This window comes from Notamacropus eugenii, chromosome 1 (genome assembly GCF_028372415.1).
Source record: "Notamacropus eugenii isolate mMacEug1 chromosome 1, mMacEug1.pri_v2, whole genome shotgun sequence".
Classification (NCBI taxonomy): Eukaryota; Metazoa; Chordata; class Mammalia; order Diprotodontia; family Macropodidae; genus Notamacropus; species Notamacropus eugenii.
In genome coordinates this window covers 587,742,058-587,764,879 of record NC_092872.1, presented here as the reverse complement: position 1 = coordinate 587,764,879, position 22,822 = coordinate 587,742,058, and the positions used below count along the sequence as shown (strand labels likewise).

Below are 22,822 nucleotides of genomic sequence, written 5' to 3'. Positions count from 1 at the left end.
AAGTTTTTTACTCGATTCTCTAGGAATCTCTAAGTATATCATCATATTGTCTGCAAAGAGTGATGACTTAAGTTTCTTCTTTGCCTATTCTAATTCCTTCAATTTCTTCTTCTCTTATTGTTAAAGCTAACATTTCTAGTACCATATTGAATAACAGTGGTGATAATGGGCATCCTTTTTACCCCTGATCTTACTGGAAATGAATCTCGCTTGTCTCCATTACATATAATGCTTACTGATGGTTTTAGGTATATGCTACTTATTATTTTAAGGAAGGCTCCATTTATTCCTATGGTCTCCAGTGTTTTCATTAGGAATGGGTGTTGTATTTTGTCAAAAACTTTTTCTGCATCTATTGAGATAATCTTATGGTTTCTTTTACTTTTGTTGTTAATATGATCAATTATGCTGATAGTTTTCCTAATGTTGAACCAGCACTGCATTCTTGGTATAAATCCTACTTGATCAAATTGTATTATTCTCATGATAAGTTGCTATAATCTTTTTGCTAATGTTTTATTTAAATTTTTTTTTACATCTATGTTTATTAGGGAAATTGGCCAATAATTTTCTTTCTCTGTTTTAACTCTTTGCAGTTTAGGTATTGGCACCATATTTGTGTCATAAAAAGAATTTGATGGACCTCCACCATTTTCCCCAAATAGTCTATGTAACAGTATTGGAATTAACTGTTCTTTGAATGTTTGATAGAATTTGTTTGTAAATCCATCTGGCCCTGGAGATTTTTTCCTAGGGAGTTCATTGATGGCTTGTTCAATTTCTTTTTTTGAGATGTAGTTTTTTATGTATCTTATTTCCTCTTCTGTTGATCTGGGCAATTTATATTTTTGTAAATATTCATCCATTTCACTAAGTTGTCAAATTTATGGGCATATGGTTGGGCAAAATAGTTTCTAATTATTGTTTTAATTTCCTATTCATTGGAGGTGAATTCACCCTTTTCATGTTTGATACTGGTAATTTGGTTTTCTTTTTTTTAAATCACATTGCCCAAAGATTGATCAATTTTACTGTTTTTTTTTCATAAAACCAGCTTTTAGTTTTATTTATTAATTCAATAGTTTTCTTATTTTCAATTTTATTAATTTCTCCTTTGGTTTTCAATATTTCTAATTTGGTATTTAATTGGGAATTTTCAATTTGTTCTTTTTCTAACTTTTTTCAGTTGCATGCTTAATTCTCTGATTTCCTCTTTCTCTATTTTATTCATGTAGTTGTTCAATAATATAAAATTTCCCCTAAGAACTGCTTTGGTAGTATCCCATAAGTTTTGGTAGGTTGTCTCATTATTATCATTCTCTTGAATGAAGTTAATGATTATTTCTATAATTGTTGTTTAACCCACTTATTCTTTGGGATTAGATTCTTTAATTTCTAATTAATTTTTGTTCTATTATTCCATGACCCTTTATTACATAGAATTTCTATTGCATCATGATCTGAAAAGGATGCATTGACTATTTCTGCCTTTCTGCACTGGATTGTGAGGTTTTTATGGTTAGTTTTTGTGTATGTGCCATATGCTGCTGAGAAAAAAGGTATTTTCCTTTCTATCCCTGTTCAGTTTTCTCCAGAAGTCTATCATATCTACCTTTTCCAGAATTCTATTCACCTCCTTAGCTTCTTTCTTGTTTATTTTGAGGTTATATTTATCAAGTTCAGAGAGAGGGAGGTTGAGGTCCCCCACTAATAGTTTTGCTTTCTATTTTTTGCTGTAACTTCCTTAGCTTCTCCTCTAAGAATCTGGATGCTATACCATTTGGTGCATATATGTTTAGTAAACATATTATTTCATTGTCTGATGCCTTTTTGCAGGATATAGTTTCCATCCTAATCTCTTTTGATTAGATCTATTTTTGCTTTTTCTTTGTCTGAGATTAGGATTGCTACTCCTGCTATTTTTAGTTCAGTTGAAGCATAATATATTCTGGTTCAGACTTTTACCTTTACCCTGTGTGTATCCCCCTGTTTCAAATGTGTTTCTTGTAAACAACATATTGTCAGGTGGGACTTGCTGGGAAAAGAAGTCCTGCACTGGTTCCCTTCAGCCGCAGAAAGAGGTACTTTTCCTGGTGGTCTCCCTAGCTTCCAGAGCTAAAAGAACATTTGCCCCTTCTGCTGGCTTCATTATTCCAGGATTTTTCATGGGGCAATATTCTCTGGGTTTTTCAGGGTTAATCAGGGATGGTGAGAGCACTTATAGTTTACTCCATCATCTTGGCTCCAAGAAGTTCAAGATGAAAAAATTTTTTTGAGGAAAATAAAACATTGACCCTAGACTTGATTTTCTTTTTTTCTTTTTCTTTTTTTTTTAAAATTTATTTATTTATTTCACTTTTAACATTTTCACAGAATTTTTGGGCTCCAAATTTTCTCCCCCCTTGTCCCCTCCCCCCACCCCAAAACACCGAGCATTCCAATTGCCCCCATCACCACTCCACTCCCTCCTCCATCATTCCTCTCTGCCCTTGTCTCCATCCTCTCCTCTGTCCCGTTGGGCCAAATAACTTTCTATACCCCTTTACCTGTATTTCTTATTTCCTAGCAGCAAGAACAGTACTTGACAGTTATTCCGAAAACTTTGAGTTCCAACTTCTTTTCCTCCCTCTCTCCCCACCTCCTCCCTTTGGAAGGCAAGCAATTCAATATAGGCCAAATCTGTGTAGTTTTGCAAATGACTTCCATAATAGTCGTGTTGTATAAGACTAACTATATTTCCCTTCATCCTGTCCTGCTTCCAATTACTTCTATTCTCTCTTTTGATCCTGTCCCTCCCTGTGAGTGTCGACCTCAAATTGTACCCTCCTCCCCATGCCCTCCCTTCCATTGTCCCCCCCACCCTGTTTATCCCCTTGTCCCCCACCTTCCTGTATTGTAAGATAGGTTTTCATACCACAATGACTGTGCATTTTATTCCTTCCTTTAGTGGAATGTGATGAGAGTAAACTTCATGTTTTTCTCTCACCTCCCCTCTTTTTCCCCAAACTAAAAAAATCTTTTGCTTGCCTCTTTTATGAGAGATAATTTGCCCCATTGCATTTCTCCCTTTCTCCTCCCATATATTTCTCTCTCACTGCTTGATTTCATTTTTTTTTAAGATATGATCCCATCCTATTCAATTCACTCTGCGCACTCTGTCTCTATGAGGGTGTGTGTGTGCATGTGTGTGTATGTAATCCCACCAAGTACCCAGATACTGAATAGTTTCAAGAGTTACTAATATTGTCTTTCCATGTAGGGATGTAAACAGTTCAACTTTTATAAGTCCCTTATGACTTCTCTTTGCTGTTTACCTTTTCATGCTTCTCTTCATTCTTGTGTTTGAAAGTCAAATTTTCTTTTTAGCTCTGGTCTTTTCATCAGGAATGCTTGAAAGTCCTGTACTTCATTGAAAGACCAATTTTTCCCCTGAAGTATTATACTCAGTTTTGCTGGGTAGGTGATTCTTGGTTTTAGTCCTAGTTCCTTTGACTTCTGGAATATCCTATTCCATGCCCTTTGATCCCTTAATGTAGAAGCTGCTAGATCTTGTGTTATCCTGATTGTATTTCCACAGTACTTGAATTGTTTCTTTCTAGCTGCTTGCAATATTTTCTCCTTGACCTGGGAGTTCTGGAATTTGGCCACAATATTCCTAGGAGTTTCTCTTTTTGGATCTTTTTCAGGTGGTGATCAGTGGATTCTTTCAATATTTATTTTGCCCTCTGGTTCTAGAATATCAGGGCAGTTTTCCTTGATAATTTCATGAAAGATGATGTCTAGGCTCTTTTTTTGATCCTGGCCTTCAGGTAGGCCCATAATTTTTAAATTGTCTCTCCTGGATCTATTTTCCAGGTAAGTTGTTTTTCCAATGAGATATTTCACATTATCTTCCATTTTTTCATTCTTTTGGTTTTGTTTTGTAATTTCTTGGTTTCTCATAAAGTCATTAGCCTCCATCTGTTCCATTCTAATTTTGAAAGAACTATTTTCTTCAGTGAGCTTTTGAATCTCCTTTTCCATTTGGCTAATTCTGCTTTTGAGAGCATTCTTCTCCTCATTGGCTTCTTGAACCTCCTTTGCCAATTGAGTTAGCCTATTTTTCAGGGTGTTATTTTCTTCAGCATTTTTTTGGGTCTCCTTTAGCAGGGTGCTGACCTGTTGTTCATACTTTGCTTGCAAGTCTTTTATTGCTCTTCCCAGTTTTTCCTCCACCTCTCTAACATAATTTTGAAAATTTTTTGAGCTCTTTATGACCTTTTCCCAGAACTGATCCCATTGAGTGGGCTGGGATGTAGAAGCACTGACTTCCGTGTCTTCCCCTGATGGTGAGCACCGCTCTTCCTCATCAGAAAGGAGGGGAGGAGAAACCTGCTCACCAAGAAAGTAACCCTCTATAGTCTTGGTTTTTTTCCCTTTTCTGGGCATTTTCCCAGCCAGTGACTTGACCTCTGAATATTCTCCTCACACCCACCTCGCCTCCTGATCCTCCCAGCCAGCACTTGGGGTCTGAGATTCAAATGCTGCTTCCCAGCCTCAGGGCTTTTGGCGGGGGCAGGGCTGCTATTCAGTGTGAGATTAAGTTCAGGTGCTCAGGTTGGGGCAGGGCCGCCTCTCAGGCTCAGTTCCCTCAGGGGGTTTATGTAGAGACCTTCAACAATGGATCCAGGCTCCTGCCTGCTTGTGGAGCCTTGGTCTGCTGCCGCCTCCGTTGTTGCCTCCCGAGGGGGCCTGAGTATGGGGGCACCCCACTCCCCTCTCGACCCAGCAAAGAGACCTTCTCACCGACCCCCCGTCACCTGTGGGTGGAGGGACCCGCGAGCCGCTGGAGATCCCGTCCCTGAAGTACACTCGGACCTGTTCCTCTTGGTGCCGGGGCTGGGGCAGGGCTGGGCTGGGCTCCGCGTCCGCAGCGCGACGGACCTTTTGTGAGAGGTTTGCAGGTCCCTCTGGAACAGAAATCTTATCCGCTCTGCTGTTATGTGGCTTCTCCTGCTCCCGAATTTATTGGCAGCTCTTTACTACAGATATTTCATGGGCTGTGGGTTCGGAGCTAGCGTATTTGTGTGTTTCTACTCTGCCATCTTGGCTCCGCCCCCCCTAGACTTGATTTTCTACATTAGTATGCTAGCCACTAACTTCTTGTTATGAGCATTTTATGTGTTTTGTATAGTTAATTTTTAATTATTCACGCTAATGGAGATGAACAATGAGATATTTTTTTTGGCTTTGGAATAAATTCATAATTGTTTTTAAAAATTTATAATTTTATATCTTTGCTGCCTGATACCTCATCAAAGGCTTTACTAGTAGAACACAAGTAATGGCAAATTTTTAAACCTAGTTTGTCCTAGGACCAGCCTAGTTAAATTTGGAGAACTTTCTTATGTGCAGATTTGGCACCAAATGATAAACTGTTTTGAATGTGACAACTTTTTAACATAATCTTCTAAAATTTGGAGGTATTATGATCCATGTAGGGTAGGTGAAGTACCCACAGTGATGAAATTGTGTTCCTTTGACCATACTGAAGAATGATTTTTGAATTTGTCCTATTAGATTTTTCTTTGATTTTCATTAGAATTATTTGACTGTCCTTGAGCAGGAGGATAATATTGAATTTCAAAATTATCAAGTAATCTATAAAATATATACCTAAATGATCCAGAGTTGACTGCATGTGAGTTGGCTTTGATTTATTGGTAGAAAGGAAGCTTTGAAAAACTACAAATTAAAAAATTAAAAAAAGAAAGCAAGCTTTTTGAGTGCAAGACTGTTTTATTATAGACTTTGTATTCTCAGCACCTTCAACAATACTTGGTGCAATGGTTGATTGATTGACTGATGGAGGACAGAATAGGAATAAAAGAATAAGAGTAAGTAAAAGAGAATAGAAATGAGAAAAAAATAGCCTTTGAGGGGTATCTCTGATCATCTATGCACCAAAGGCAGTACTTTGTACCGCTTAGAAATGCCAGGGCTGAGACCACAGAAGACTTGACCTCTGTCTTTCCTTTGAAAGGTCTATCTTTTGGCAATATTGTAAGGACTGTCCATTACCACCTCTGAACACCAGAGGGGGCAATTTATCAGTTTCACCAAAGGAACGTTTCCCTCTGTTTTCTTGTTGTCGGGTATGGAGGAAATGTTTCTATTAGTCACCATCTATCTTACTGGATTTAGGGATGGGGAGCCTGTGGCCTGGAGACCACACTTTGCCCTCTAAGTCCTCAAGTGTGACCCTTGGACTGAATTCATATTCACTTAATGAAAGGATTTGTTCTGTAAAACTTGGGTTCGGTCAGAAGGCTGCACCCAAGGACCTAGAAGGCCCCATGTGGCCTCACCTCTGGACAATGGATGCTTGTTGGATAGAATAGATCTTTGTGTTAAGAAGAAAGGAATTCAGTTTTTTGCTTAATGTTATCATCAATATTTATAATCTTAAAAGAGATAAAAAGCTTAGATTTTATGTCAGATTTTATGTTTCAGTTTCAAAAGCAACTAAACTGTTTTACTTTCTCCCTTTTTTTAAAATATTTTTTTCCCTGAAAGATCTTTGTTAAAGCCACTTTTGTAGTTTCTGAGAAAGTGAATTCTGTTTATTGTTGGGTATAGTATGTAATTTGATTAAACAAAGCAAAACAGCAACAGCAACCCCAAAATAAAAACCCAGTCCCAAAAATTTGTTGTTGAGAAGACACAGGTATATATTTAGGCAAATTTTCTTGACGTTTGTTCATATATTTATTTGGACAATCACAGTGTTTTTCTTAAAAAAATGTTTATTTATTTCTTAGTTTTCAGTATTCACTTTTATAAGATTTTGTGTTCCATATTAATAATAATGTCAGATTCTGAAAAAATGAATTTTGAGATTTTGGCATATTTCATTTCTTTAATGTTTTTGAGGAAAATGGATAGATTTGGATGAGAACCATGGTATTATTTCTGAGAAAAAGTCTTAAGATGGAAGTAGCATGTTTTTACGAATTCTGGTTCATATCAATTTTCAAATCATTTGTGTATGTTGGAAACCCTTTTTGGGTCTGTGTTTTCATATGTATAAGATTTAGATTTTTAAAAATGTAGTGAAGTACCAGAGTAAATATATTGTGTGTTTTTGCTGTATTGTAATAGAAGCTCAATGTAGAGCAAGGTAAATTTGAAAGCAATTTTGGTTAATTCATCATGAATTAGTTTAAAAAAATTTTGCATGTCTGCCAAAAGAAATTTCAGTGTTGCCTTAAGTAGCTACTCATTTTTCATGACCTCACTTTTCTAGTTTGTAAAAAGACTTGAATGGACTACCATGATCTAAGAGCCATTTTAGCTCTTAAAGGTGTTAAAACAACTGGCAAAACTCATTTATTAAACTCTTAATATGTGCCAGGCAGTATTCTAAGCACCGAGGATATCTATACAGGCCAAAAGAAATAACATTCCATACCCTCAAGGAGCTTACATTCTATTGGGGGAGGATAAAACATAAAGGATACTGAAAAGCTTTGGGAGAAGGGAAAGGGGAGAGCAGGACTACTTATTGTATGATGCTGAAGTCCAGAAAGTCTGAAGCAGAGTCAGGAGGGGAATGAAGGTTGGCTGACTCCTCCCCAAAATGGAAGCCCTGAGAGGATCTCACTACAGGGAGAAGTCTGGCTAAGAGATGTTCTGGCGTGAAAACATTGCATGTTCTAGGGTGAGGAGGCCCCAGATACTGAGAAAGTTTCCAGGGTAGCTAAAGACAGTGCCAATTTGGTTTACAAAGTTTGGTTTATAAGAGGATTGATATTTTTTTTATGGACAGGGAAATGTAAACATTTAGGAGCTAGCTGGCTACAGCAACTCTGAAAGTTAGTCTTAGGTTTGAGAGAGTTCAATTTATGTCAGTGTGAAGGGAATGCCCTCAATAAACAAAATCTCAGATCCTTGAAGTGTCTTCAACTATGTTAACTCAGGAACTGTTAAGTAAGAAGTTTAATTCATCATGCACATTTTCATGCAGTAGATACCATGGGATAGGAAAAAGACTAATAAAATACAAATACAAATACATTCTTAGATTTTGATTTCCTATCCTTGGTGCCACCTTGATTCTCATTTCTTAAGGCAAGATTTCTGAGTGGCTTCATCATCATAGACCTGTCACTGGTGAAGTCCTAGCTGTAGCCTCTGTCCATGATCTTTGACATTTTCAAAAAAGATTTATGTTTATTTATTTTTAGTTTTCAACTTTTATTTCCACAAGATTTTGAGTTCCAAATTTTCTTTCTATCTTTCCCCTGCTGCCCATCCCGAGATAGCATGCGTTCCTATTACTCTTTCCCCCAGTTTGCCCTCCTGTTTATCATCCCCTCTTCTTATCTTGAAGGGCAAGATAAATTTCTATATCCCATTACCTATATATCTTATTTCCCAGTTGCATGTGAAAACAATTTTTTAACATTTGTTTTTAAGGCATTGAGTTTCAAATTCTCTCCCTTCTTCCCTCCCCACCAGTTTATAACAGTCATATTGTGAAAGACTAACTTCATTTCCCTCCATTCTAACCTGCCCCCCAATTATTCTATTTTCTCCTTTGACCCTGTCTCTTTTCTAAAGTGTTTGCTTCTGACTACTCCCTTCTATCATCCCCTTCTTATTCCCTTCCTCTCTACTTTTCTGTAGGGTTAGATATGCAATTGAGTGTGTATATTATTCCCTCCTTAAGTCAGATCCAATGAGAGTAAGGTTCACTCATTCCTTCTCACCTTCCCCCTTTTCCCCTCTATTGTGAAAGCTTTTTCTTGCTTCTTTAATGTGAGATAATATACCCTGTTCTATCAATCCCTTTCTCCTCCTAATATATTCCTCTCTCACCCCTTAATTTTAATTTTTAGATGTCATCCTTTCATATCCAACTCACCCTGGGCCCTTCCTTCCTTCCTTCCTTCCTTCCTTCCTTCCTTCCTTCCTTCCTTCCTTCCTTCCTTCCTTCCTTCCTTCCTTCCTTCTTTCTTTTTTCTCCTCTAACTACCCTAATAGCGAGAAAGGTCTCTTGAGTTACAAATATCATCTTTCCATGTAGGAATGTAGACAGTTCAAATTTAAGAAGTCTCTTATGATTTCTCTTTCCTGTTTACTTTTTCAGGTTTCTCTTGATTCCTGTATTTGAAAGTCACATTTTTTATTCAGCTCTGATGTTTTCATCAAGGATGCTTGAAAGTCCTCCACTTCATTGAATATCCATTTCTCCCCTTGAAGGATTATATTCAGTTTTGTTGGGTAGATTATTCTTGGTTTTAATCCTAGCTCCTCTGACCCCTAGAACATCATGTTCCAAGCCCTTTGATCTCTTAATGTAGAAGCTTCTAGATCTTGTATTATCCTAATTGTATTTCCACAATACTTGAATTGTTTCTGATTGCTTGCAAGATTTTCTATTTGACCTGGAAATTCTGGAATTTGGCTACTATATTCCTAGGAGTTTTCCTTTTGGGATTTCTTTCAGGAGGTGAGCAGTGAATTCTTTCCATTTCTGTTTGACCCTCTGGTTCTAGAATATCAGGGCAGTTTTCCTTGATAATTTCTTGAAAGATGATGTCTAGGCTCATTTTTTCATTATGGCTTTCAGGTAGTTCAGTAATTTAAAAATTACCTCTCCTGGGTCTATTTTCCAGGTCAGTGGTTTTTCCAATGAGATATTTCACATTGTCTTGTATTTTTTCATTCTTTTGCTTCTGTTTTATAATTTCTTGATTTCTTATAAAGTCATTAGCTTCCATTTGCCCCATTCTAATTTTTAAGGAATTATTTTCTTCAGTGAGCTTTTGGACCACCATTTCCACTTGGTCAATTCTGCTTTCTAAGGCATTCTTCTCCTCATTGACTTTTTTGGGGTTTTTTTTGTCATTTGGTTTGGTCTTTTTTTTAAGGTATTAATTATTTTCTTCAATTTTTTTTTTGGTTCTTTAGTAAGCTGTTGACCTGATTTTAATGATTTTCTTGCATCTCTCTCATTTCTTTTCCCAATTTTTCCTCTACTTCTCTTACTTGATTTTCAGAATCCTTTTTGAGCTCCTCCATAGCCTGTAACCAATTCATATTCCTCTTGGAGACTTTTGATATAGGAGCTTTGACTGCTGTCCTCCTCTGGTTGTAGGCCCTGATATTCCTTGTCACCAAAGTAGCATTCTGTAGTGTGAGTTCTTTTCCTCTGTTTACCCATCTTCCCAGCCAAATACTTGACTTTCTAATGCTTTGTCAAGGTAGGACTGTGCTTCCAGTGAGTGTGGGTGTACTGTTCCAGGCTTCAGGGATTTTGTATCATCTGCTCTATCCTCCACTGTCTATGGGTCCAGAGCTCTGGAAGCAGCCTTTGCTGCTGCTACTGCTGTTACTGCTGCTGCTGTCACCAGCCACCAGCAATGCTGTCCCCATCCCCACTGCCCTGGGGCTGGGGCCAGATCAGGCCATATAAGGAGCTCCTCTTTCACTTAGGTCCCACAGACTTTTCCCACTAACCTTTTTGGCATTTATGGGTTGAGAATTCTGGAAACCCCACAGCGGCCAATGATTGAGTCCCCTGAGGCCTGTTCTGGCAGGTATGTGCTGGTACAACTCACACCAGAATGTGTTCTGCTCCCTTCCAGGTGTGATAGGTCCTTCTTGTTGACTTTTCAGGTTGTGTTCAACTGAGGATTTGCTTCACTCTATCTTTTTGTGGATTCTGTAGCTCTAGAATTTGTTTAGAGTAATTTTTTTTTTTTTTACAGATATTTGGAGGGTTTCTGGGAAGAGCTCAGGGAAATCTTGTTTTTACGCTGTTATCTTGCCTCTTCCCCTGGAAAGCTTTTTAGAGAACTCATTTCAACACTTTTCTCAACAATTTCGATTCTTCAACTTTTGTTCAATCAACAATCAACTACCATTTTAAAGCTCCTGCTATGTGCCATACACTTTGAAGCACAGTGACTTTTTGGAAAACCATCTGTACCTTTTTATTTCAAGAAAATGGAAGGCTATATCCTTGACATGTTTATTAGAATTCACCCTTTGTAGGAAAAATGGCAGAAAGGGAACAGAAGATCATCTGGAGACTTTCTTGACAAATTCTTGGAAAAGAAGCTGGTCCCAATCTTTGACATTTGAAATAACGAAACTTACATTTATGCAATTCTTTGAAGTATAGTTTGTATACGATTATTTTACCATGACTACCTCAATAGACTTCTTAGAATGGCTATGGCCAGAAGCTGGTGACTTGTCTCCTCCCTATATTCTGTGATTTGTTGTGGTTTTTGTAGTGATAGTTTAAAATATGTATTGACCAAAATGTTTATTGGTATTTCAGGGAGAGAGTGTCGCTAAAGACCTCATGTTGGAAACAATGGAACTTAAAATGTTCCCTTTCCTTATGACTTTGTTACAGTCCAACGTTTCTGCTCCCCCAATTGCATGCCCACCTCCACCTAACGGTTGTGTTACAAGACTTCTGGTGAGGTGATTTGCTATAAAATAGTTTGCATCTTTAAGTCTTCTTCATAATTTAGAGGTTTCTAAGTGATTTCTTTTTTGGAAATTGATTCAGAGATCCCTTTGAGTTTTGCATCAAATTCTTATTTGTACAAAATTGTCTTTTTATTAATAGTTGGCTAATTCTGTGTTTCATTGCTCTGCCTGATCATTATAACATCTAATATATTGTAGTGACAGCATGATGCATTTATCTCATTTACGCAAGTACCCATGAACCAAATGTAACTAGTAAGTCAAATATTAGACCTACCACCCTTGATGATTCCTTTTTTTCTCTTGTTTATGCCTTTTATTCTTTGTAATGGGAGGTCTTTTTCTCTGTTGTCTGTGACCTAAGAGGTTATATCCTTTTTCTTTTGTAATATTTCCATTTCATTGTTTTAATTTTGTGTTAACTCTGATTTTTTGGAAAGTATTTTAAAAAAATTTATCATTGTTATTCCAGTTAACAACCCTGTTTTTCATGTGCATTTGGCAGTATTTCCAGTGGTTCAGCCATTGTATTTCTGTGTACTCCAGCTGTTTATAGTCTTTATGTTTCTCTGCATTTTTTGTTTTATTTTTTGAGGCATACATATTCAGTTACATTTCATGGAGTTGCATCCAGCCAAGTGTCCATGTTTCTATTATGAAGAGGCAGAGAAAATCACCTCTCCCAAGAAATCCAACCTTCTGATGAAGGGAAATGTTTTCTGAAGATTTCTATACCAATGGAACGCAACTAGTTTGCTTGTTCTGCTGCTGGAGTATTGATTTAATTAGAAGATACGCTGTGGGTGAACATTTGCAGACAAAGAAGCATCAGAACCCAGTTAGTCTGGGACAGTAAAGTAAGTTACACTTTTTTAAAAACACATTTTTGAATACTGATGCTGATTCTTGCCTTGAGTATCATTCAGCAGTTTGTAACTTACTGTTTGTATTTACACATTAGTTAAATATGTTCTTTTTTATAATTCTCTAGAACTTGGAGCTTGGCACACAAATTATCTGCTTGTCAGAAAAGCAGTGTGTCTTTTTTTTTATTTTTAAAAACATATTTATTTTAAAATCCCACCAGACAAATATATTTCTGAGGCAAATTCATTTTTAAGGACTATTTTTCTGTTGCAATATAATCCCCTGCCATCATCTGAACAAGTCCAAATATATTATTTCAAAACCATTGCAAAATAAGTAATTTACTTTCTGAAAAGACCTGGAGGTAACAATGTCTAAAAGTCTATTCTAAATGAGTTCTATAAACATTGCAAAATACATGAGACTATTTTATTTGCTGATAAAGCTTATTTTCATTAAGGGTGAATGTTCCCATGAAGCATTTTGCTTTGTTAAAATTGTCTTCTGACTTATGAATTTGCATATATAATTTACATGACATTATAGAATTAGAGTTAAAATTCATCCAAAAATATATGTTGTAATGGGTGGCACTAGTTATAATTTTGCTGTCATTTATGTTATTGTATATATAACCAATTTGGTCCCAGGAACTCTTGAGTAAAACTTGTTCTCATATGTTATACTAAGGTAACAGTAAACAAAGGGAATTTTAATTTTTAATTTATAAATTTTAATTTTATATATATTTAGTCTAGGGAGATATGATAACTTTGCAATATCAGTTTTTGAAAAGGCCTGTGTTCTTTTGAGATCAAACTTTTGACATAATAGAAAGTTTCTACATTAAGAAAATTTTAAATGTAGTGTGAAATTACATGCTTTCAGGGAGTCAAACTGAAGTGATATTATTTGATTTAAAGCTTTTGCCCATCTCCTAACTTTCTTAGTCCTATATAGATTCTGGGAAGGGGATGTAGAAGAAAATGAGAATTTTTTTTGAGATTTCTACTAATGATATTCCCTTGGTAATAAAAAAGTATTTAAAGCATAGTGAAGCAATGTGCTTATTTCTTGTCTTTATTGATGACACATATATGGAGCACCGATATGCAAAGCACCAATACTGAAATCCCTGTCAGAAAAACATGCGGGATTTCTGTAATTGTTCACATTTTCCTTTCTTTTGGAGCATGCCTGGATATATCATTAATAATATTCTCTAGGGGCTAGGAATTAAATTTGAGGAAGTATAATCAATAATGGACTGAAATTAGTTATTGAAAAATCACTAAATTTTAAATACAGCGCTTTGACAGAATAGTAGTTTAAATGGTTGCAATTCTATGGTTTGCTGGTTTCTCTTTGAGTGATATTTCTGTTTTTCAGTCAGAGTGGCTATAAGGGATAATTGTTTAAATGAAAGGGAATTGTTAGTAGATGCTAAATTTGGCAATATTAGTAAAACTGCTACATTCATCTTTTCTATTGTAACTCATGTGGAAAAGACAGTTTCAGGTACTGTATGTGCTAACCTCTTCCTGAATATTGTAAAGAATCCAACAAAAACAAACTTAAAAACTATTTCCGATGTGAAAGTCTCGCTGAGCTATCATTTTCTCTTAGAGATTTGTGCTGTTTGACAAGTTACTCTTTGTACTGCAATTCTGTGGCTTTCAATACCAAGCTTTAAAATGAAGACCGTTGCTCTGAGGTTTTTGTTTTGTTTAATTACGTTATTTGTTTGCAAACTAGGAAGATTAATAATAGGGATGGGCTGAGACAGCAGATGTGCAGTGCTTTTTCATTAGAACTATTTTTAGTGGCAAATTAAATACAAATATGTTTCCATTTGTATAAGGATTTTCTGTGCCAGATCAACAAATGCTCTAATAAATGTATACTGACATTTGTTCCATTTTTGTTGCAGTTTCCCAAACAGACTTGTGCACTTTAGGAAGATCATAAGAAATAAGTAATTGCTATAATAATTGTGAAGCTGTGCTTTTTATGTAGCATTTGTATTTATATAACTGAATAATTTTGAAAAGTCCATTATGGATGCTAAAATATGGCATTTGGTGTACTATAATAGGGGAGCATTAGAATTCAAAAAGTGTGATGCAAACAGATGTTTGCTAAAGCTAGATCCAAGGTAGCCGAAATATTGCTTTAACACATGTTAAAAGTAGAACACTCTATTTGGCTAGATTTAATTCTGGACTGTCTAAGTTGAGTAATTTCTAAAGGCATTCCAACTTTGATCAACCACAGCAAGAAATTTTAGCATGCCTGTGTTGTGCCAATGCATCTGTAAATGTGTCCTGAGGTAGAGGAGAGATAGAGAAGCCAAAAAAGAAAGCAAACTTGCTGTATAGTTAAGTAGCAATTAAAGAGTGAAAATGGAAAGTGTTTTGTTTCGCTCCGAACTCTTTTAGATAATTGTTGAGCTTTGATGTCTAAAATAGCCTCTGTAATTCTTTATTCGTGAATGAAAGTTGCTTCACTTGGGTCTGGGAAAATATTTATGTCTCATAGCCAGCTCAAGTGATAACGTGTTGACCAGAGTTCATTAGACTGTTTACCTTCTTGCCTCATTTCCATGTGATGATATGTGGTTAAAAAGTCTGAGTATGGTTAATATTTTAATTCTTCAAAACAGTTGTCTTAATTGCTTAAGATGAAGGTTTACATGAAAATATTTCCATATATTTGTAAAGTTTCTTGGGGAATAGGGTAATATCATAGTAGTAAATTCATTTTGTTGGATTTTTATTTTTTTAAGTACAGAGATACAACTAGACTAAATATTGTAATAAAATAATTTTTTGATCGTAGTTTTTAGGGGCAAAAAATTAGTGAAGAAGAAGCAAATAAATAGCTACTGGTTTCTATATTCTTGCATGAATTTAAGCTTATTTCTCTGGATAAATTCCACTCTGCTACTTTGGAAACTCACTTTTCCTGTACACATTCACTGACTCTTTGAAATAATGCAGCCTTTATAACTTCCTAAGAGATTTTCTAAGAATAAATTTTAAGGAAAACTTGTTTGGAAATTGAAGGTTAAAGTGTGTGAGATGTACTAGATTGTTTTTTACCTTGCTTTATATAATTCCATGATGAGTGATGCTGTTTTTCATGACTTGATACTGGACTTTTGTTTTTTTGTACATATTTGAGTATGTGTATTTGAATATGTATGGATTTTCAGTCTTATTTGTCTTTATGGCATGCTTTTTTTGTTGCTTTAGTAGAATGTCAGTTCCTTAAGGCCAGAGACTGTCTTGTTTTGGTCTTTGCTCAGTGTCTTGTGACAGCCTAGTATAGTTAACAGCTCGTTTTGGAGTGTAGAAGACTTGGATTTTAGTAACACCTTTAATATGAATTGACTTTGTGACATTGAACAAGTCATTCAGTGTGTCTGTCAGTGTGCCAGACAACTCTTTAAATAGATAGATTACAGAACAGTTACTCATCTCTATTAGTGGAAGAGGCTTCCTCACTGGAGTTCTTTATACCAATGAAATCCTAAGTCTCATTCCTTCCACACCCAGTGTCTGACGTAGTGGTTTGCACATGATAGATGCTTAATAAATTTGTTGAATTGAACTACATTAGATTGTAAACACTGAGCTGTGTAAGAATGGTAATAAAGCAGACGATGATAAGTAGGCAGGCATAACTGTAACCCACAATGTTGTCTTTATTTATTAATGTGATTTGGACATCTCAATTGACAGTGCCCTCAGTTATTCATTCTATTGTGGAACAGGTATAGCATAGATAAAAACCATTTTAAAACTTTACATTATCTTTTAAAAGGGGAGGAAATGATGTATTTTCACAAAAATATTTATAGCAACTTTTTTTGTGGTATCTAAGAATTGGAAATCAAAGGGATGCTCATCAATTGGGGAATGACTGAACAAAATGTGATGTATGAATGTGATAGAATAGTATTGTGCTATAAGAAATAACAAACAGGATATTTTCAGAAAAATGTGGAAAGGCTTACATGAACTGATGCAAAGTGAAGTGAGCAGAACCAGGAAGATGTACACAGGAACAGCAATATTGTACAGTGAAGAATTGTGAATGACTTAGCTATTCTCAGCCATACAATGATCCAAGACAATCCCAAAGGACTCATGATGAAATATGCTATCCTCCTCTAGAAATAGAACTGATACTGTCTGAATACAGACTGAAGTATGCTATTTTTCATTTTCTTTCATTCTTTTTGTTGTTGTTATTTTTGTTTGAGTCTTGTAATGTGGAAATTTTTTCACGTGATTGCACATGTATAACCTGTATCAGATTGCTTACCCTCTCAGGGAGGGGATAGAGGCGGGAGGAAGGGATAGAATTTGGAATTCAAAACCCCAAATGTTAAAAAACTATTTTAATGTAATTGGGATAAAAAATACAATATTATAAAAAAATTATATTGTAAAACAAAAACCCTTCACATGACCTAGTAGCTTTAACGTTCTACTCATTTTAATGGAACTGACAAAGGACCATAAAACTGATTGATTTGAGCCTTTCATGGAATCCCCTGTTATCTCTTTTTTGGTAAATTTTTTAAAATTTTAAACTTTAATCCAAAATTAGAAAGAAAAAAGAAACAAACTTAAATGCCAAAACTAAAATAATACAAAGTAAGAAAAAGAGGTGTTGCCATGTGCACAGCGAAATGTGAGAGAAGATTCAAAATACATAGCAATAAATTTCCATTTCAAGAAAGCTATGCCTTGTATTGAGAGCTGTCCATATTTTCTTACTTCCTTATAAACTTTCTTTTGTTATCTGTTGTGCACTTTTTACTTTGTTCTTTTTCCCTCCTTCCTCCCCTCTGCCCCAAGACTACAACTGCAATTCTTGATGAAAGCAGGTTTCCAGAACTGCACACACACACACACACACACACACACACACACACACACGCACTATATATATATATATATATATATATACATATATATATGTACATATATATACATATATATATATAAAGCATATAAATATACCAATACATACATGTACTTACATATTCATGTATTTAGATATCTATAATCATACTCATATATAGATATACACATTCATATGCATCGATGTAAGACTGTACTATAGTTATTTATCCTCCATTTCTCTGAGAGTGAATAACATCTTCCTGTATAAGTCCAAGTCTTTCCATATTTTTCCAAGGGCAGCAACTTGTTATTTTCAACACCACAACAATATTCCATCCTTATCCTGTCTAGTTATTTTAAATAGTCCAAAACAGCATTGATGAATATGACTGAAACATAGTGTAGTTTCCTCTCTTTTGATTAAATCTATTTTAGCCTTAACTTTGCCTGAGATCATGATTATCACCCTTGCTCCTTTTTCCTTAACAAATTCTACTCTTGATCTTTATTTTATATTTGTATCTCTTATTTCCTATCACTCCTAACTCCGTTACTTTATCTACTACCTTGACCTGCTATTACTTAACCTATCCTCCTGCCCCCCCCCCAGAATCTCTCCCTTATCCTCCCATTCCCGTTGATCTAAATACCCTTCTATACCCCCCCACCTTAACCCATTCCCTCACCCTCCCCTATAAAGATCCCTCCCTTAGCCTCTCCTCCCTCCCTATACCCTTAGCATTTTATTTCTTTCTGAATTTAGAAGACTTTTATACATACATATACATGTATATGTAGTTCCTTCTTGAACCCATTCCTGATGAAAGTAGGTTTCCAGTACTACCAGCCCTCCTCCCCCGTCTAATTCCTCTATGTCTGTTCTTTCTCTCATGTAAGCTAATTTGTATCTCATTTGTATAAACTAATTACTCTTTTTCAGTTGTTCCTAAAGGGTTTTAATTTCTGAAATCATGTCATACTCAAGTCTCCCCCAGTCTTATGAACTACCCAATTACCATTAACAATCTTAGACATACGTTTTACATTTCCTCATAAAAAAGGTAAACATTCTATCTTTATTGAGTGTCTTGTAATTAGCCTTTGTTATTTACCTTATATTTTTCTTGGCTCTTATGTGTCAAATCCTTTATGAAGTTCAGGGTTGGTTTTTTTTTTTAAACAAAATCCTGAAAGTCTGACAATTGGTTAAATGTCCATTTTTTTTCATTAAGGATTATACTTAACTTTGCTGGGTAAGAAATCACCATATATTCTTTTGCTCTTCAATATATAGTGTTCCAAGATCTGTGGTCTTTCAGTGTTGCCACAGGGAATCTTGTGTCATTCTAATTGTGGCACAGCTATATATAAATTGCTGTTTTTCTTGTTGCTTGTAATATTTTGTTCATGAGTTGGGCATTTCAGAATTTGACTATGATGATCCTGTTGGTTTTCCTCATAGGATCTCTTTCAGGTGGTGATCAGTGGATTTTTTTTTTCTATTTCTCCTATTAGAACAAGAGGGGTACAAGAGGGGAACTCTTGTTCTAATGTTTCAGAACAGTTTTCTTTATTTATTTGTTGTATTTTTCTGTCTAGATTCTTTTTTTTTTCTGATCATAGCTTTCAGGTAGTCCAATTATTCTTATGTTTCCTCTTCTTGATCTCTTTTCCAGATCAGTTGTTTTTCTTATGAGATGTTTCACATTCTCTTCTATTTTTTAAGTCTTTATATTTTGTTTCATTATTTCTTAGTCTGTTATGACTTTGTTGACTTCTCCTTGCCCAGTTCTGATTTTCAAGAAGTTGTTTTGTTCCATAAGATTCTGGATCTCCTTTTCTAATTGGTTAACTTTCTTTTCATAATCTTGTTTTTCTTGGATTGTTCTTATTTTTTCTTTTAGTTTTTCTCCAATCTCTGTCATTTGATTTTTAAAGTCTTTTTAAAGTTCTGTGAATTCTTTTTGGGCAGGTGACTGGTTAACATTACTCTTTAGGATAGAAAAGGGTTTCTTTGCTTCAGTCTTCTCTGTTCCCACCATAACTATTTATGGTTGAATTCTTCTTCCTTTGCCTGTACAATTTTTTTGTGTGTAGCAGATTATTTTTGGTAATCACCTCTAGCTTTGGGGTATGGGGGATGGTGCCTCTGGCCTCAGATCATCCTTTAGTTCTCCTCTGTGGCCTAGAATGGAAATCAAGACCTCTAGCCCACAGTAATTGCCCACAGCCAGCAGTGTTCCCACCACACTGTTTCTGCACTCACCAGGTATTTTCTGGTTCCTTCTTGCTGGAGGCTGCAGCTTCATGGCACAGCTGGGTCTGGGGTTTCTTGTCAGAAGTTCCCTCAGTCTTCCCCAGCTCAGATGCCCAACCTCAGTGTCCCTGGGGTAAGACTTTCTGTGGTTGGGGCCAAGGCAGCTTCCCAACCCAGCAAACCTCAGAGGCTGCCACTTGTTGTTTAAGTGGAACTAGCCTAGAGTTTACTCTTACAGTCCTGGGATTTTTCTTCAGATCTTTTCTTAATGTTTCAGGAGGATTACTGTTCTGCCCCTACTCTTATTTATTTTTACTGATCTATGTTGGCCCTGAGCGCTATTTTATCTCATTTGTGGGTACTATCTAAGGAGCTTAGAATTTTCTGACCCTCTACACCATCTTCCCAGAATCATTCTCCAATCCCCTGGTATCTTGCTATTTAGAGGTGCTAATGAACAGTGAAATGGCAACAAGACAGACATCTGAAGGGAGGAAGTTAAGAGGGCAGAAACTGGTTAATCTAATCGTGACACAGAAATATTGGCTATTCAAGCATGGGGATGCTTAACCTTTTTTGTGTTGTGTACCCCTTTGGTGCAACCTGTGGCCCCATTTTCAGAATAATATTTTTAATTTATTAAAGGAAATGTTAAATTCCAATTAGAAGTTAATGAAAATAAAGATATAATACCCACCTAAGTTCAGGAACCCCCTGAAATAGGGTAAGATACCTTACTTTAGTTCCCAGGTATTACCATATTGCTTTTCTTAGCCTACACATCCTTTCTCTTTAAGTTTTGTCCTCCTGGCTGGCAGCATTGCTCCAAAATTCAGTATTTGCTTTATGTGCTTGGGGCTGCGGCTTCTGTTACACGGAGTAGTAACATGGCCTTTAGATGAGCATCCTGAACACACAGAGCCAACTTTCAGTTATCCAGCAGCTATTTTTTTTAGTTTGTAGAATACACAGGCTATTTGTTTTTCTCTTCTTAGTTGTTTCTCCTTTGTAGCATTTCATTGCTCATTACCTTTGGAGCTTTAGGTGTTTTTTCTCTCAAGACACTATTTGTGTCTCAAACTCCCAGTTCCTAAAAGTGTCATTTAATAGTCATTTGGGGTAAAGGAAATTTTAAGAAGGGTACATATTAAGATGTGCATATCAATGAAACATTGGGTGAAGCTGTGTATATTGATGGTGACAATCAAGGTAAATGCCATCAGAATCTTCAGTCTTACCTATGCTTTTGCCTGAATACATCGATATTTACTTTTGACTGCCTGACACAAAAATGCTGTGGTATATTTTGGGAAGAAAGTACATTTGGATTTCATTTTGGAGAAACGTGGAAGTTTTACCAGTTCTTCCTGATTTGATACCGAAAGATGCATTTCCCTTCTTACTGGAGGAGGTAAATTGTTAGGGTGCAGAAGATGAGTCTGAAAGCCACATAGTGTAGGTGTTGTCTAGCTTTTGTATTTTGGACATAAGAATGGTTTGCACTTATTCTTAAGATTCAATATGAGTAATAATGAAAGATTTCTGAGTTTTTTGCCAAGGAGTCAGTACTTCATATAATCTATCTCTAAATGACATTTATGGCACTTTTTTTTTTGCCACCTTGGAGACGAACTGGATGAAGTTGTCCCTGAAAGTTGTCAATGTTAAGTGTACTATGATGATTGTACTGTGAATATAATGCTGAGAAATTTAATAGAAAAAGTCATGAAATAGCATGTATTTTTCAATTTAACACATCAAGCAGTAAGACTTAAAATGGACAATCAATTTTTTGTTTTGTTGGATATTATAAAAATAATGAATTGTTGGTTTAAGTGATTTTGAAATGTAAAGATTATGTGAACAAAGATAAAGCAAAGACTTCAACTAAAAGTAGCCCTGAATTAATTTCCCTAATCCTGAAACAAGCACTATTATTATTATTTTTTACCGACTCAAACGAAAAAACAGTACAAACAGTTATGTGAGTCTTCCTGTGATTCATACTGGAAACATTTTTATCCTGTGAATTATGTTCCTATTGTTTTTCTCTTTTGTTTATATTTGTTTCACCTCTAGCCCAGGTTTTCTCAACTGATATCTGGATTCTAAGGTCATGGATGGTTGCCTTATGATTCCTCTAGTAGCACTATTTTTGTTGTTGTTTGATTATTTTTCAGTTGTGTTCAGCTCTTTGTGACCCCATTTGGAGTTTTCCTGGCAAAGATATTGGAGTGGTTTGCCATTTCAATCTCTGATGAGAAAACTGAGGCAAAATGATGAAGTCACTTGCCTAGGGTCACATAGCTAGTAAATTTCAGAGGGCAAGATTTGGACTCAGGCTGGGTAGTGACTCCAGATCCTGTGCTCTATCCACTGCGCCACCTAATTGCCCAGTAGCACTGCTTGTTTATTTTCATTTTATCCATCTCTTACTCTTATCCTTCATGAAAATACCCAGATGTCTTATTACGTCTTGCCTGTGATTCTTCAGGATTATGTCAACATGGAAAGACACTTAAGTGCAGCCAAGATGATAGGTTATGTTTGTTATCTAGTCCGGTTTTTTGTCAAGTCTTATTTCTGCCTTCACATCTCCTCCTATAATTCTCTTTCTTTCCCTTCATACATCCAGCACCATGTGCAGGCCTTCATTACCTCATATCTTGACTATTGCAATAGTCTTCTGGTTGGTCTCATCACCTTTCCAATCCATCCTCTACTTGAAGTATCTTTCCTGAGCTGCAGGTCTGACCATATTGTCCATTTTCACTAAGGGACAAGTCTGATCATGTCATCCCAGTGCTTAGTACTCCACTGACTCAATATTACTTTCAGGATCAGATATAAAATCTTCTCATTGGCCTATAAAACCATTCACAACGTGGCCCCTTCTTATCTTTCTAGTCTTATATTTTACTTCTTCCATATACTCTATGATCCAACTACCCTGGCTTACTTCTTATTCCTCATATATAACACTACACCTCCAGACTCCATGTCTTTTCACTGATTGTTCCCCCCCGCCCCTCCACAGAGTACTCATCCAGAATGCTGGATCCTCATTTCCACCCCTGTATTCCCTGGCCTCTTTCAAGACTTGGACGAAAATCTCACCTTTTCAAGAGTCTGTTTTTATTCCTCCTGTGCTCCCAACTACTAGGGCCTGTCCTCTGAGGGCCTTTCCATTTACCCTGTATATATCATGTATGCAGATAGTTATTTATAGGTTGTCTCCCCCATTAAAATGTGATCTCCTTGAGGGTAAGGACTAGACTTTTGCCTTTCTTTG

At 36.0% G+C, this 22,822-nt stretch overlaps 1 protein-coding gene across 5 annotated transcripts in view; it reads left to right on the top strand.

Annotated features, from left to right (window-relative positions):
* TASP1 (taspase 1) overlaps positions 1–22,822 on the top strand; it is a 315,002-nt gene that overhangs the window by 34,000 nt on the left and 258,180 nt on the right. Inside the window, exon 1 of one of the 5 annotated variants that reach the window (XM_072634478.1) lies at positions 9,104–12,347. The exons of the other annotated variants lie outside the window; for them this stretch is intronic. The gene's annotated coding sequence lies outside the window, so the exon portion shown is untranslated. Of the gene's footprint in view, positions 1–9,103; positions 12,348–22,822 lie in introns of those variants that run through there. 5 annotated transcript variants of the gene reach the window in all.